Consider the following 12,493-nt stretch of genomic DNA (forward strand, 5'->3'; position numbering starts at 1 on the left):
TTCCATGGAAATGTTCATTCTATCTTTTTTTTCTATTGAAAATAATTCCCTTCTGCAGAAAAGGCAAAAGTCATATTCCATTTAAGAAATATTTCAATGTGAAAAGCAGAGGAAACCATAAACATGGTTGTTCAGTCTCTACATTTCAACAATTAGGTTGATTTGTCCAAGTGAAAAGAAAGGAAAGGAAAAAAGAAAAAAACAAGGATTAGAACACATGTGTGTTAACTATAATTCTAGTATTCTGTTTAATCTTTGTTGTCAATACCCACTGGTCCCAAATAGTGTGATTTTTCTTTCCTTTCACTGGAGATCAGAACTCTTTGTGTAGCTTTCCAACTTTTTATAAGAATCACCTTACTAGTGTTTGAGCATCCCTCTAACAATTCACTAATGTTTATTCTTGGTTTTACTCCTATAGTTTCTTCTTATAAAATGTTTCTTTGGGGGCAGCCTTCATTCATCCAAAACACATATATTGAGAATCTTTCCTGGACCAAACACAGTTCTGGGTGAAGGGGATATAGCTGTAAATAAAACATACAAAAATTCCTACATTATGAATGAATATAATGGCTTTATAGGTCTGGTCTCCTTTAATTAGTCATGCAAACTACTACTATTTAACTACATTTATACTAAGTATTTTAGCATTTTTTACTTTTAGATATACTTAGTCTTCTCCAAGCTTTATGAAATTTGCCTGCCCCAAATTTGGGGAATTTATTTATGTTTTCTACCTAGTGTCCTTCTATCCCTTTCAGTAGTTCCATGTCTAAAAAATTCCAAAGAAATGGCCATTTATTTGTTGAAATTTCAAGAGTGAAGAATAACCATAAATGGATGTTATTCCATTTTCTGAGAACACAATGCTAAGAATTTAGTCATCATTCGAAGAATTTAGAATCAAAGACTAATAAGTTGAAAAGAAAAGATGGAAAAATATTTACCATGGAAACATTAGCCATAAGAGAAATGGAGTGGCTACATTAATATAAAGCAAAACTTTAAAACAAGAAATATGAAAAGATGAAAGAGACCTATTTCATAATAAAAATGGCAATAGGGCAGTATGTCAGGAAGGTATAGCCATTATAAATGGCTATATATATATATATATATATGAAATATATATATGAAATATATATATGAAATATATATATATGAAATATATATATATGAAATATATATATGAAATATATATATATGAAATATATATATATATATATATATATATATGAAAACAGAGTCCTAAAATGCATAAAGCAAAAAAATGACAAATTAAAAAGAGGAATATATAATTCAAGTTTACACCTGGAAAGTTAATACTCTCTTTTGAGGAAATGGCATAACAACTAGACAGAAAATCAGTAAGGATACACAACCCTTGAACAGCATTATCAACCAGCTTGATCAAACTGACATATATGGAACATATATGGAACATTCTACCCCACAGAAAACAGAATACATTTGTTTTGTGCACATAGAACATTCTCCATTATAGACAATATGTGAGGGCATAAAACAAGCTTAAATACATTTGAAAAGACTGAAATCATGCAGTGTAAGTTCTCTGACTACAACTGAATCAAATTAGAAATTGGCAACAGAAAGAAAATTGGAAATACATCAAGTATTAGTAATTAAACAGTACTCTTCTAAATACTTTATAGGCTAAATAAGAAGTCAAAAAGAAAGGGAAAACATAATCAACTGACTGAAAATAAAATATGACATAAAAATTTATTGGATGGAACTAGAGCAGTGATTAGAAAGAAAATTATGGCTTTGAATGTTTATATAGGAAGGGAAGAAAGATCTAAAACCCATAATCCTGATTCATTCTAAGAACCCAGGAAAAAAAGAGTAAATCTAACCCAAAGTGGCAGAAAGGAAATAAATATCAGACCAGAAATCAATGAAACAGAAAATTTAAAAACTAGGAAAAAAATAAAAACAAAGCTAGGTTTTAAAAATCTACAAAATTGGGGCATATGGTTGGCTCAGTACGTTAAGCGTCTGACTCTTGATTTCGGCTCAGGTCATGATCTCATGGTTGTGAGATTGAGCCCTGCATTGGGCTCTGTGCTGAGCATAGAACACCTCAAGATTCTCTCTCTCCCTCTTTCTCTGCCCCTCCCCCACTCCCATGTGCACACACTCTCTCTTTCTCAAAATAAATAAACATTAAAAAAATTTACATCTAAAAAATTGATAAACTTTTATGTAAATTAGCCAAAAGAGAAATTAAAGGAGCTACAAATTACCAAAAGCAGAAATGAAATAGGAAGCACCACTACAGATTCTAAAGCAACTAAAGGATTATAATAGAGTATTACAAACAAATTTATGACAACATATTAGACCATTTAGGTAAAATGGATAAATAACTACAAAGACACAAAAAAGATCTTTCAAGTAGAAATAGAAGTTTTGAATAAACATATATGAAATGAGCAAATTGAATTAAGTAATTTAAAATATTTTCACAAAGAAAAACCCAGATCCAGATGGATTCACTGGTGAATTTTATCAAACATTTAAGGAAAAAAAATGTTAACCATACACATTTTTTTTTCAGAATATAAAAAAAGAACTATTTTCAAGTAATATTATTAGGCCATCCACCCTGACACCAAATCCAAAAAAAGATATCACAAGTAAAAAAAATTACAAATGTGCATCATTAATTTAACGCAAAACACCTTAACAAAATATTAGCAAAGAGTGTTTGCTGCAACATATATAAAGAAGTCCAAGAGGAACTTATTCCAGAAAAGCAAAATTAGCTTAAAATCCAAAATCAGTTAATATACCATATTATAGAATGAAAAATAAAACAAAACTATTGTTTTTATATATAAATCCAAAAAAAGTATTTGAAAATATCCAACATAATTTCAAGAAAAAAATTCTGAAGAAACTATGAATAGAAGAAAATTTCCACAACTTGATAAGGGATCTATGAAAAATTTGCACCTAAGATCATACATAATAGTGAAAGAATTAATGCTGTTCCCCCAAAAGTCAGAAATAAATCAATATGCCCAGTTTCACCACTTATAGTTAACTGGGTATTTTACATGGTATAACAGGCCAATAAAATGAAATAAAAAATCATTAGAATTTCAAAAGGAAAAGTAAAATTGTCTTCATTCACTGACAATGCGATCTTATATGTAAACACAGAAATAATAATAGAATTAATAAGCAAGATTAGCAAGGTCACAGAATATAAAACCAATGCACAAAAATCCCTTGTATTTCTTTATTTAAGCAATTAATAGTATGAAAACAATATTAAGAAAATGATGACTTTTGCAATAGCATCAAAAAGAATAATATAGGAGTACATTTAATAAAATAAATTCAGGGCCTGTACTCTGAAAATTACAAAAAAAATGTGGAGAAAATTAAAGAAGATATAAATATAAGAGAGACACCCATGTTCGTGGATTAGAAAATTCAAAATATTAATATAGCAATTCACCCTAAATTTCATCTGTATTTCAATACAATCCCTGTTGAAATCCCAGAATAATATTTTTCTGGAAAAATTTACAATCTGTCCTAACACATACATGGTAATGAAAATAACTCAGAATAACTCAAACAATCTTGAAAAAGAAAAACAAAATTGGAGGGCTAAAACTTTGGTACTGGAATAAACATAGACATATAGCTCAAAGGAACAGTATTGAGAGTCCAAGAATTAACCCTTATAATATTTATGATCCACTGATTTTCAACAATTTGCCACTATAAACCAATAAGGAAAGGATAGTCTTTGCAACAAAGGGTGCAACCAAGAAACAAATATCAACTTAGACTCTGTGTTGGATAAACCTTAGGATGACCGCCAATATTTCCACTGTATTGTGTCCATGCTTTTGTGTAATCCTCTCCCCTCAAGTGCTGCTGGAACCTATGATTTGTGACTAATAAGAAGTGTCAAAAGTGATGGGATGTCACTCCTTAATTAGGTAATGTTATATGTAGCAGAAGTTATGGGAAATGATGCCCGTAATTACATTGTATTGTGTAAGACTCTCCTAGCAGGCTTGAGTGAGAATCTCCTTGCTAACTTGATGAAGTATTCAGCCATAATGAGGAGGCTTACATGGCAAGGAACTGTGAGTGGTCTCTAGGACCTGGGGTCAGGTTCCAGCAGACATCCAGAAGAAAGCCAGTGCCTTTGGTCACATAGCCATAGGAAATGAATTCTGCCAACAACTTGAATGAGGTTGGAAATGCATCTTTCCCTAATTAAGCCTCCAGATAAGAACGTGGCCCAGTTGGCATCTTGATTGTGGCCTTGTGAGATTCTGGGCAGAGAATGCAGCTACCCTGTGCCCAAAATGGCCCCAACAAAACTATGAGACAATAAGTATGTGTTGTTTTAAGCTCCTAAATTTGTGTTAATCTGTTAGGCAGCAATAGAAAATTAGTAGAGACCCATACTTCATATAATATACAAAAACTAATTCAAAATGGATCAAAGTCCTAAATGCAAGTTTTAAAAGTATAAAACTAGAACATCTTTGTGTCCTTTGGTTAGGCAAAGATTACTTACATTTGATATCAAAAGCATGATCCATAAAAGAAAAAGACATAAATTGGGTTCTATCAAAATTTAAACATTTTCTTCCTTAAAATAATTATTGGGGCACCTGGGTGGCTCAGTCGGTTAAGCGTCCGACTTCGGCTCAGGTCATGATCTCACAGTCCATGAGTTCGAGCCCTGCGTCAGGCTCTGTGCTGACAGCTCAGAGCCTGGAGCCTGCTTCAGATTCTGTGTCTCCCTCTCTCTCTGACCCTCCCCCATTCATGCTCTGTCTCTCTCTGTCTCAAAAATAAATAAACATTAAAAAAATTTTTTTTAAATAATTATCAAGAAAGTGAAAATATAAGCTAGAATCATAGGGTATATTTACATAATTTTTCTGATAATGACTTATATTCAGAAATATAAAGTACTCTTATGACTAAGAAGAAAAATAACCATTTTTAAATGGGCAAAATATTTAAATAGGCATTTTACCAAAAAATATGAAGCATATGAAAAGAAGTTCGGCATCATTATCCATAGTAAAAGTCAAGATACAATGATACACCACATTATACATTCATATATACATAACATAATGGGCATAAAAATGACAAGATGAAATTGTCATAAGGATATGGAAAATCTGGAATCCTTATAAATTAGTGGTATGACTGCTGTAAAATACTACAGCTACTTTAGAAAACAGTATGGCACTTGTTAGTGTTGTTGTTGTTGTTGTTTTAACATTTGTTTATTTTTGAGAGAGAGACACACACACAGAGCATGGGGCAGAAAGAGAGGCTCCAGGCTCTGAGCTGTCGGCACAGAGCCCAACATGGGGCTCAAACCCATGAACCGTGAGATCATGACCTGAGCTGAAGTCTGACGCTTAACCAACTGAGCCACCCAGGTGCTCCATTGTTTTTTTAATGTAAACATGCATGGCCATATGAGGTATGCAGATTTCAAAATGAGTCCCCCAAGATTTTCTTCCCCAAATCCCCAGGACCGTGAATATAAGGAAATATCACACTTGTTTATGTTAGGTTATGTCTTAGTCAGTTTGGGCTGCTATAAGAAAGAAATACCATAGACTGAAATATCTTGAATAACAGAAATGTATTTGTATTGGTTCTAGAGGCTGGAGAATCCAAATTCAAGCAAGGTATCAGCAGAGTCAGTGCCTGCTGAGATCATTCTTCCTGGTTTGCAGATGAACATTATATCCTCACACGGCAGAGAGAGCACAGAAAGTAAGCTCTCTTGTGTCTCTCATAAGAGCACTAATCCCATCCAGTGGTTCTACCCTTCTGAACTAATTAACTCTTAAAGAATTAACTCTCAACCTCACTTTGGGCTTTAGGGTTTCAACAAATGAATTTTGGGAGTACCCACTAAGTCTACAGCAGGCTATATGTCAAAAGAGATTTTGCAGATATAGTTAAGGTTACTAACCAGTTGACTTTGAAGTTTAAAGGGAGGTTGTATAGGTCCACTCAAGCTAATCACATTAGCACTTTAAAAACAGAGCATTTTTTCCAACTGACGGAATAAGGGAATTTCACAGAGATCTGAAACAAAAGAAGAGTGATATGCCATTTCTGGGTGGAAGATGGAAGGAGCCACCTGACAAAGAATGTTGATTATCTCTAGAACTTGACAGCAGTTTCTGGCTCACAGCCAACAAGGAACAGAGACCTCGGTGCTACAACAGAAAGGAACTAAATTTTGCCAACAATCTGAATGAGTTTGGATGGAATTCTCCAGCTTCAAGTAGGAGCCCAGCCGACCTTCAACGTGACTCTAATCTTATGAGAGACCCTAAGCAGAGAACCCAAGTAAGCCAGTCTAGACTTTTGACCTACCGAACTGTGAGGAAATAAATGACTGCTGTTTCTGGTGATTTTTTATGCAGCAATATAAAAAAAATTATGCCACGCAACCAGGTAATTCTACTCCTAGTGATCTAGGAGTAGATAAAAACCTATTTCCACACAGACTTGTACGTGAATGTTCACGGCAGCATTATTTTTAATTGCCAAAATTTGGAAATAATCCAAATGCCCATCAACTGGTGAATAGATAAAATGTGGTGTATGCATACAAAAGAATACTACTCAGCAATAAAAAGAAACTACTGATACACAAAATAATATAGATGAACCTCCATATTATGGTACAAAGCTTCCAAGCATTATGATAAGTGAAAGAAGACAGACACAAAATACTACAAATTGCATGAATCCATTTACATGCAGTTTTGAGAAAGACCAAATTATAAAGACGGGAAGCTGATCAGTGCTTTTCTGAATTTGAGGAAAGAGAAAGGATCGATCGCATACAGGTATGAAGGAAATTTGGGGGATTATAGAAGAGTTCTAAAATTGAGTTATTGAGGGGCGCCTGGGTGGCGCAGTCGGTTAAGTGTCCGACTTCAGCCAGGTCACGATCTCGCGGTCTGTGAGTTCGAGCCCCGCGTCAGGCTCTGGGTCAGGCTTTGGGCTGATGGCTCAGAGCCTGGAGCCTGCTTCTGATTCTGTGTCTCCCTCTCTCTCTGCCCCTCCCCCGTTCATGCTCTGTCTCTCTCTGTCCCCAAAAAAAATAAATAAACGTTGAAAAAAAAAATTTTTAAAAAAAATAATAAAATTGAGTTATTGAGATTGTTGCAACACAATTGACTGAAAATCATTGAACTATGCACTTACAAATGGGTTGTTGTATACTATATAAATATAACTTGAATAAAGTTGTAAAACAATGCAAAATAATGTAAAGCTACATAAGAAAAAGAGATGTTCCCACACATTCTCCAGAATAATACTGCTGAATACTGCTCAGAATATGGAACAAATGGAACTTGTATACATAGCTGGTGGGGATATAAATTAGTATATTCCCCACCATTCATGACTCACAACCCATCTAATCCTGATGACTTCCCAAAGGCCCCACCTCCCGATACCATCACGTTGAGGGGTAGGGTTTCAACATACTAATTTGATGGGGACACAAACATTCAGTCTATGGTGTGTACCAAAGCTGAATACAAATATACACTATGACTCAGTAACAATATTCCTACATATACACCCAACAGTAATAAGTATTTGCATCAAAAATATAGAAAAATATTCATAACAGTTCTGTTTATAACTAAAAACTGGAAAAACCCATCTATAGTAAATTGGAGAAATATAAATAAATATTCTGGAGAATATTATATATCTATATACACGTATATACACATATATATACGTATATATACGTATATACACACATATATATACACATATATACATGTATATACGTACATATACGTGTGTGTGTGTGTGTGTGTGTGTGTGTGTGTGTGTATATGGAATACTACCCAGCAATGAAAAAAAAATAGGTATCATTCAACAACTTAAATGAATCTAACAGACGTAATGTTGAACAAAAGAAACTATGTACAAGACAGTATATACTGCGTGATTCATTTAACATGAAATTTTCAAACAGACAAATCTAATCTGTGGGTATAGTAGTCAGAATAATGTGTACCTTTCCAAGAGGAGATAGTCTGAGAAGAGGCAGAAGGGAGGCTTCTGCCTTCAGCAATGCTTGATGTTTTCTGTATTTTACCTGGGAGATGATTACACAGGTGTATACATTTCATACACCAGTGTAATCATTGATTGAAAGTTCATTCACCATCATATTAAAAATTTGGCACTTTATTGTATGCAAGTTGTATGTCAATAATTGACAAAAATTGTATCTCTTTTAGATCCTAGTAAAGAACAGGTCAAAATACATTTTTTCCGGGGTGAATAAATGAAATGAGTTATAAGGCTGAACTCCAGTGTGATAGAATGAAGTAACCATGGACCTTGGAATGACACAGGTTAAGTCTACACTTTTGCTCTAATACATATGGTGTGACCTTGTATAAATCACCTTTCTGGGCCCAAGTTCCTCATCTCCAATTTATATCTGCCCAATAGGGCTGATAGGACTATGAAATGAGACAGCAATCATAAGGCTTAGCAAAGAGCCTGACACAGCAGATTTCTCAATCAGTGATCTCTAGTAGTATTATTAATCCTGTTGCTTCCAAAGAACAGATTGTGCTCAAATAAATTAGAATGCATTTATTTAAGTTTTTATATTTTAAGGTGCCTTTTCTGAAAAAGTTACATACACACACAGTTTTAGAATGACAAAAAGATTATAGGGTATACAGTGAAAAATAAGCCATTCTCTTTTCCTTTGCCTTTGCCTGAAAATTCTCCTTAGGAGCACCCACAGTATAAACTTTCAGAAATATTAAATGAATATAACAAAATATATGTAAATCCTTCTATTTAGCACAAATTATACCCACTGCTCTACACCTTTTTTTTTTTTTTTTTTTTCACTTAATTTTATATCTCGAGGATCACTGCATATCAATGCTTTGGGGTTTTGACAGGATCTAATAAAGAGCATGACTCTTCCTCACCAGACTTCTGAACCAATTGAGATGTGACAAGAGTCACCAGATGGAGAACACAAGAACCAGGTTTAACGCTGATGAAAAACACAAGGACTTAGCTTAATGTGAGACCCAAAAGGGCTTTCTAATAACTTCTTCCCCAATAGAGACCTTGGAACAGCTGACCAGAGAGAATGTTGCCTTGGAAGAGCAGACACAGCCCACAAAGTGCCCTCCCTCTGAGTGGAGGTAAAAGGACTAAACCAGTTGCTTTTAGGGGGTTTGGGTGAGTCCATTTTATTTCCTTCTGTTGACAACGCTATCGTGAATATCCTTGATCATCAATACATTCTTAGATACGGAAACAAAGAGTATTTGCTTGTTAAATTTTGGTAGGTATTACCAAATTACTCAGTTTGAGCAAAGCATTAAAATGTCACGTAATGTGATTTCGCCTTCATTAAGTCACCAAAATGTGGTGCTAGTGTCCTGCGGGTCACAAGGCGGGATTGGAAATTATGCGTCTCTACTCTCAATTCAGTACTTCATATCCCTAATGGAAACATGCTTCCAGAACAGGAAAGTGGCAGTACTCCTTGGCACTCCCAGCCAGAGGGACATCATAAGGCTTCTCAGACATCACTTCCCAGACCTATCGACTTTCAGGCACCTCATCTACCCAACACCCAACAATCTTTTGCATAAAAGCAGCATTTTGCTTATAGACCCAAACAGCAGGATTCTAAATCTGGCAAATGTAATCAAAAGGGGAATGAAGGTCCTAAGAACAACAGTGGCTCACGAGTAAAAACACACTATTTATTCCTCTGCAGCAACAATTGTAGAAATTCTGTTTTGTGAAAGTTTGCTGAGTCTTTGGTTTCTTTTCAAGATACAACACATTTTTTAAATAAAAATTTGAAAAGAAAACTGTTGCAAACGTGTGAGGCATGAGGCAAGCTAGATTTGACTTTGGAAATAATGGTTCTCATAACATTGCAACAAAGGTGGTGTTTGGGGATAAGATAAATATGGAAACTATGGTAGATTATTTTGTATAAATGATATGCCTGTAAAGTTCATACCTTTCCTAGGACTAGCCTGTTTATTGAAAAATTAATTATGAGACATAAAAATCAATCATTCTAACTTTTCTTTATACTAGAAATGCTATGCACAAGTGAGCTAGAAACAAAACAGTATTTGGAAAGCAGAGGCAGTCATAATATGAAAAAAATGAGTTTAATGTTTAAGCGGGACTTCAATAAGAAAAAGGTTCATTCTGGAATTGCCACTTACACTGGGGTAATCTGGAATTAAAGTTGGTCTAATTGATTCCTAGGGTTAGGCAACCCTACAACACTCTATTATTCCTGCATTTCATTTTCCACTAAGTAGATCTAGCCAGATAATCTTCCATTGCTATTTATTTATTTGCTTATATATTTATATGCTCACGAAATATATATTGCTTCGGCTCCAACTAAGTACAAGGAGGGTACTAAGTTCTAGGGATGAAATGGGAAGCTTGAATAGGCATAGCCCTTTGCATTATGGGACTTACCATCTACTAGAACAGAGACATGTTTTAAAAGTCACAGAAGTGAATGCATACATGCAATCTTTATTTAATACTATGAAAAGTAAAGTGTGAAAGGGTAAGAAAAGATATGACATTGTGACTTGCTAGGAAGTGTCATTTGAGCCAGAACCTGAAGGATGAGTGAATTTTAACTTGATGAAGAAAGCCCAAAGCCAAAGGAATGTCATTAAGACTCAGATCATCAAGACTGACCACAGAGAACAGGAGGGCAGATAGGTGTGGAATAACCAGAATGGTCATGGAGGGCAGACTAACAGCCTTGTATGCTATTTTGTGAGGTTTGCTCTTCATAAGAGCAAAGGAAAATTCTAACAGGGTTTTAAGCAGAGAGATGATGACATGATTGCTCTTTAAAACCATCACTCTTGGGGCGCCTGGGTGGCGCAGTCGGTTAAGCGTCCGACTTCAGCCAGGTCACGATCTCGCGGTCCGTGAGTTCGAGCCCCGCGTCGGGCTCTGGGCTGATGGCTCAGGGCCTGGAGCCTGTTTCCGATTCTGTGTCTCCCTCTCTCTCTGCCCCTCCCCCGTTCATGCTCTGTCTCTCTCTGTCCCAAAAATAAATAAACGTTGAAAAAAAAAAAAAAAAAAACCATCACTCTGGGTATAGAGTTCTGAAGTGGAAATTTGAGTGACACAACGGAGGCTGCTGGGAACAGATTGTCACAGTATCTTGGGGCAGTTACACCAGTAGTTTGAAAGGGAAGGCTGCAAACAGAAATGGAAAGAATGGTACACACCTGAGAGATATTTTGAGGTAAAATTGATAGGACTTGTTAAGTTACTAGATGTGTGGGGTAGGGGAGAATGTCATGCCTGCCTGGATATGAAACTGGATAGATGGGCAAAGAATAGGTTGAGAATTTGGATATTGAGTTTGTCACTTTGAAGGGCTCTTTTGGCATTTTTCTTGTTGATATGTATGATTTACTTGATTTTTATCTTTCTTTAAGAGACAGTCTAGTAATTCCTTTGAGGTGAAGATGACAGGAGGTTCTAGATCCATCGTGTAATTCTTCAGTGCTCTTGAGCAAGGCTATATGCCATAAATGTCAAAAGCCCATGGGAAGGGAAGACTTCTGAGGCCAAATATCTACAGATTCATGGCAACAGCAGTGATGGTGGGACTCCTCAACTGATAATACCTGGCAGTTTGGGAGAAAAAGCGACAGGTAGATCACAATAAGAGAATTATTTGGCCTAAATTATAGAAGCCTAGATCAAAATGAAACACCTTGGTCAAATGTACGTTTTGACCCAAACTTTCCTTAAGTTATGCCCGTGGTACCACAAATTTTGCATTATTGCAAGCAACATTTTGAAAGTAAGAGTGTTTCTGATAGTTATCCCATGACCCTGAGTGACACGGTGTTTGAAAGCATCAAAGTAACCTTCAAAAGCATGGAGGTTAAAGAACATCCTACTAAAGAATGAATGGGTCAACCAGGCAATTAGAGAAGAAAATAAAAAATATATGGAAACAAATGAATATGAAAATACAACAATCCAAACGCTTTGGGATGCAGCAAAGGCAGTCCTGAGAGGAAAATACATTACAATCCAGGCCTACCTCAAGAAACAAGAAAAAGCCCAAATACAAAATCTAACAGCACACCTAAAGGAAATAGAAGCAGAACAGCAAAGACAGCCTAAATCCAGCAGCAGAAGAGAAATAATAAAGATCAGAGCAGAAATAAACAATATAGAATCTAAAAAAACTGTAGAGCAGATCAACGAAACCAAGAGTTGGTTTTTTGAACAAATAAACAAAATTGATAAACCTCTAGCCAGGCTTCTCAAAAAGAAAAGGGAGATGACCCAAATAGATAAAATCATGAATGAAAATGGAATTATTACAACCAATCCCTCAGAGACACAAGCAATTATC

At 35.3% G+C, this 12,493-nt stretch overlaps 1 protein-coding gene across 3 annotated transcripts in view; it reads left to right on the plus strand.

The window, feature by feature from the left end:
• LOC123591097 overlaps nt 1–10,601 on the plus strand; it is a 53,217-nt gene extending 42,616 nt beyond the window's left edge. The window contains exons 5-6 of one of the 3 annotated variants that reach the window (XM_045464897.1): nt 5,691–6,390; nt 9,173–10,601. The gene's annotated coding sequence lies outside the window, so the exon portion shown is untranslated. Of the gene's footprint in view, nt 1–5,690; nt 6,942–9,172 lie in introns of those variants that run through there. The other 2 variants (XM_045464890.1, XM_045464904.1) reach the window with 2 other exon arrangements.
• Nucleotides 10,602–12,493: the final 1,892 nt, after the last annotated feature.

The sequence above is a fragment of the Leopardus geoffroyi genome, chromosome B1 (assembly GCF_018350155.1).
Source record: "Leopardus geoffroyi isolate Oge1 chromosome B1, O.geoffroyi_Oge1_pat1.0, whole genome shotgun sequence".
NCBI classification, from domain to species: domain Eukaryota; kingdom Metazoa; phylum Chordata; class Mammalia; order Carnivora; family Felidae; genus Leopardus; species Leopardus geoffroyi.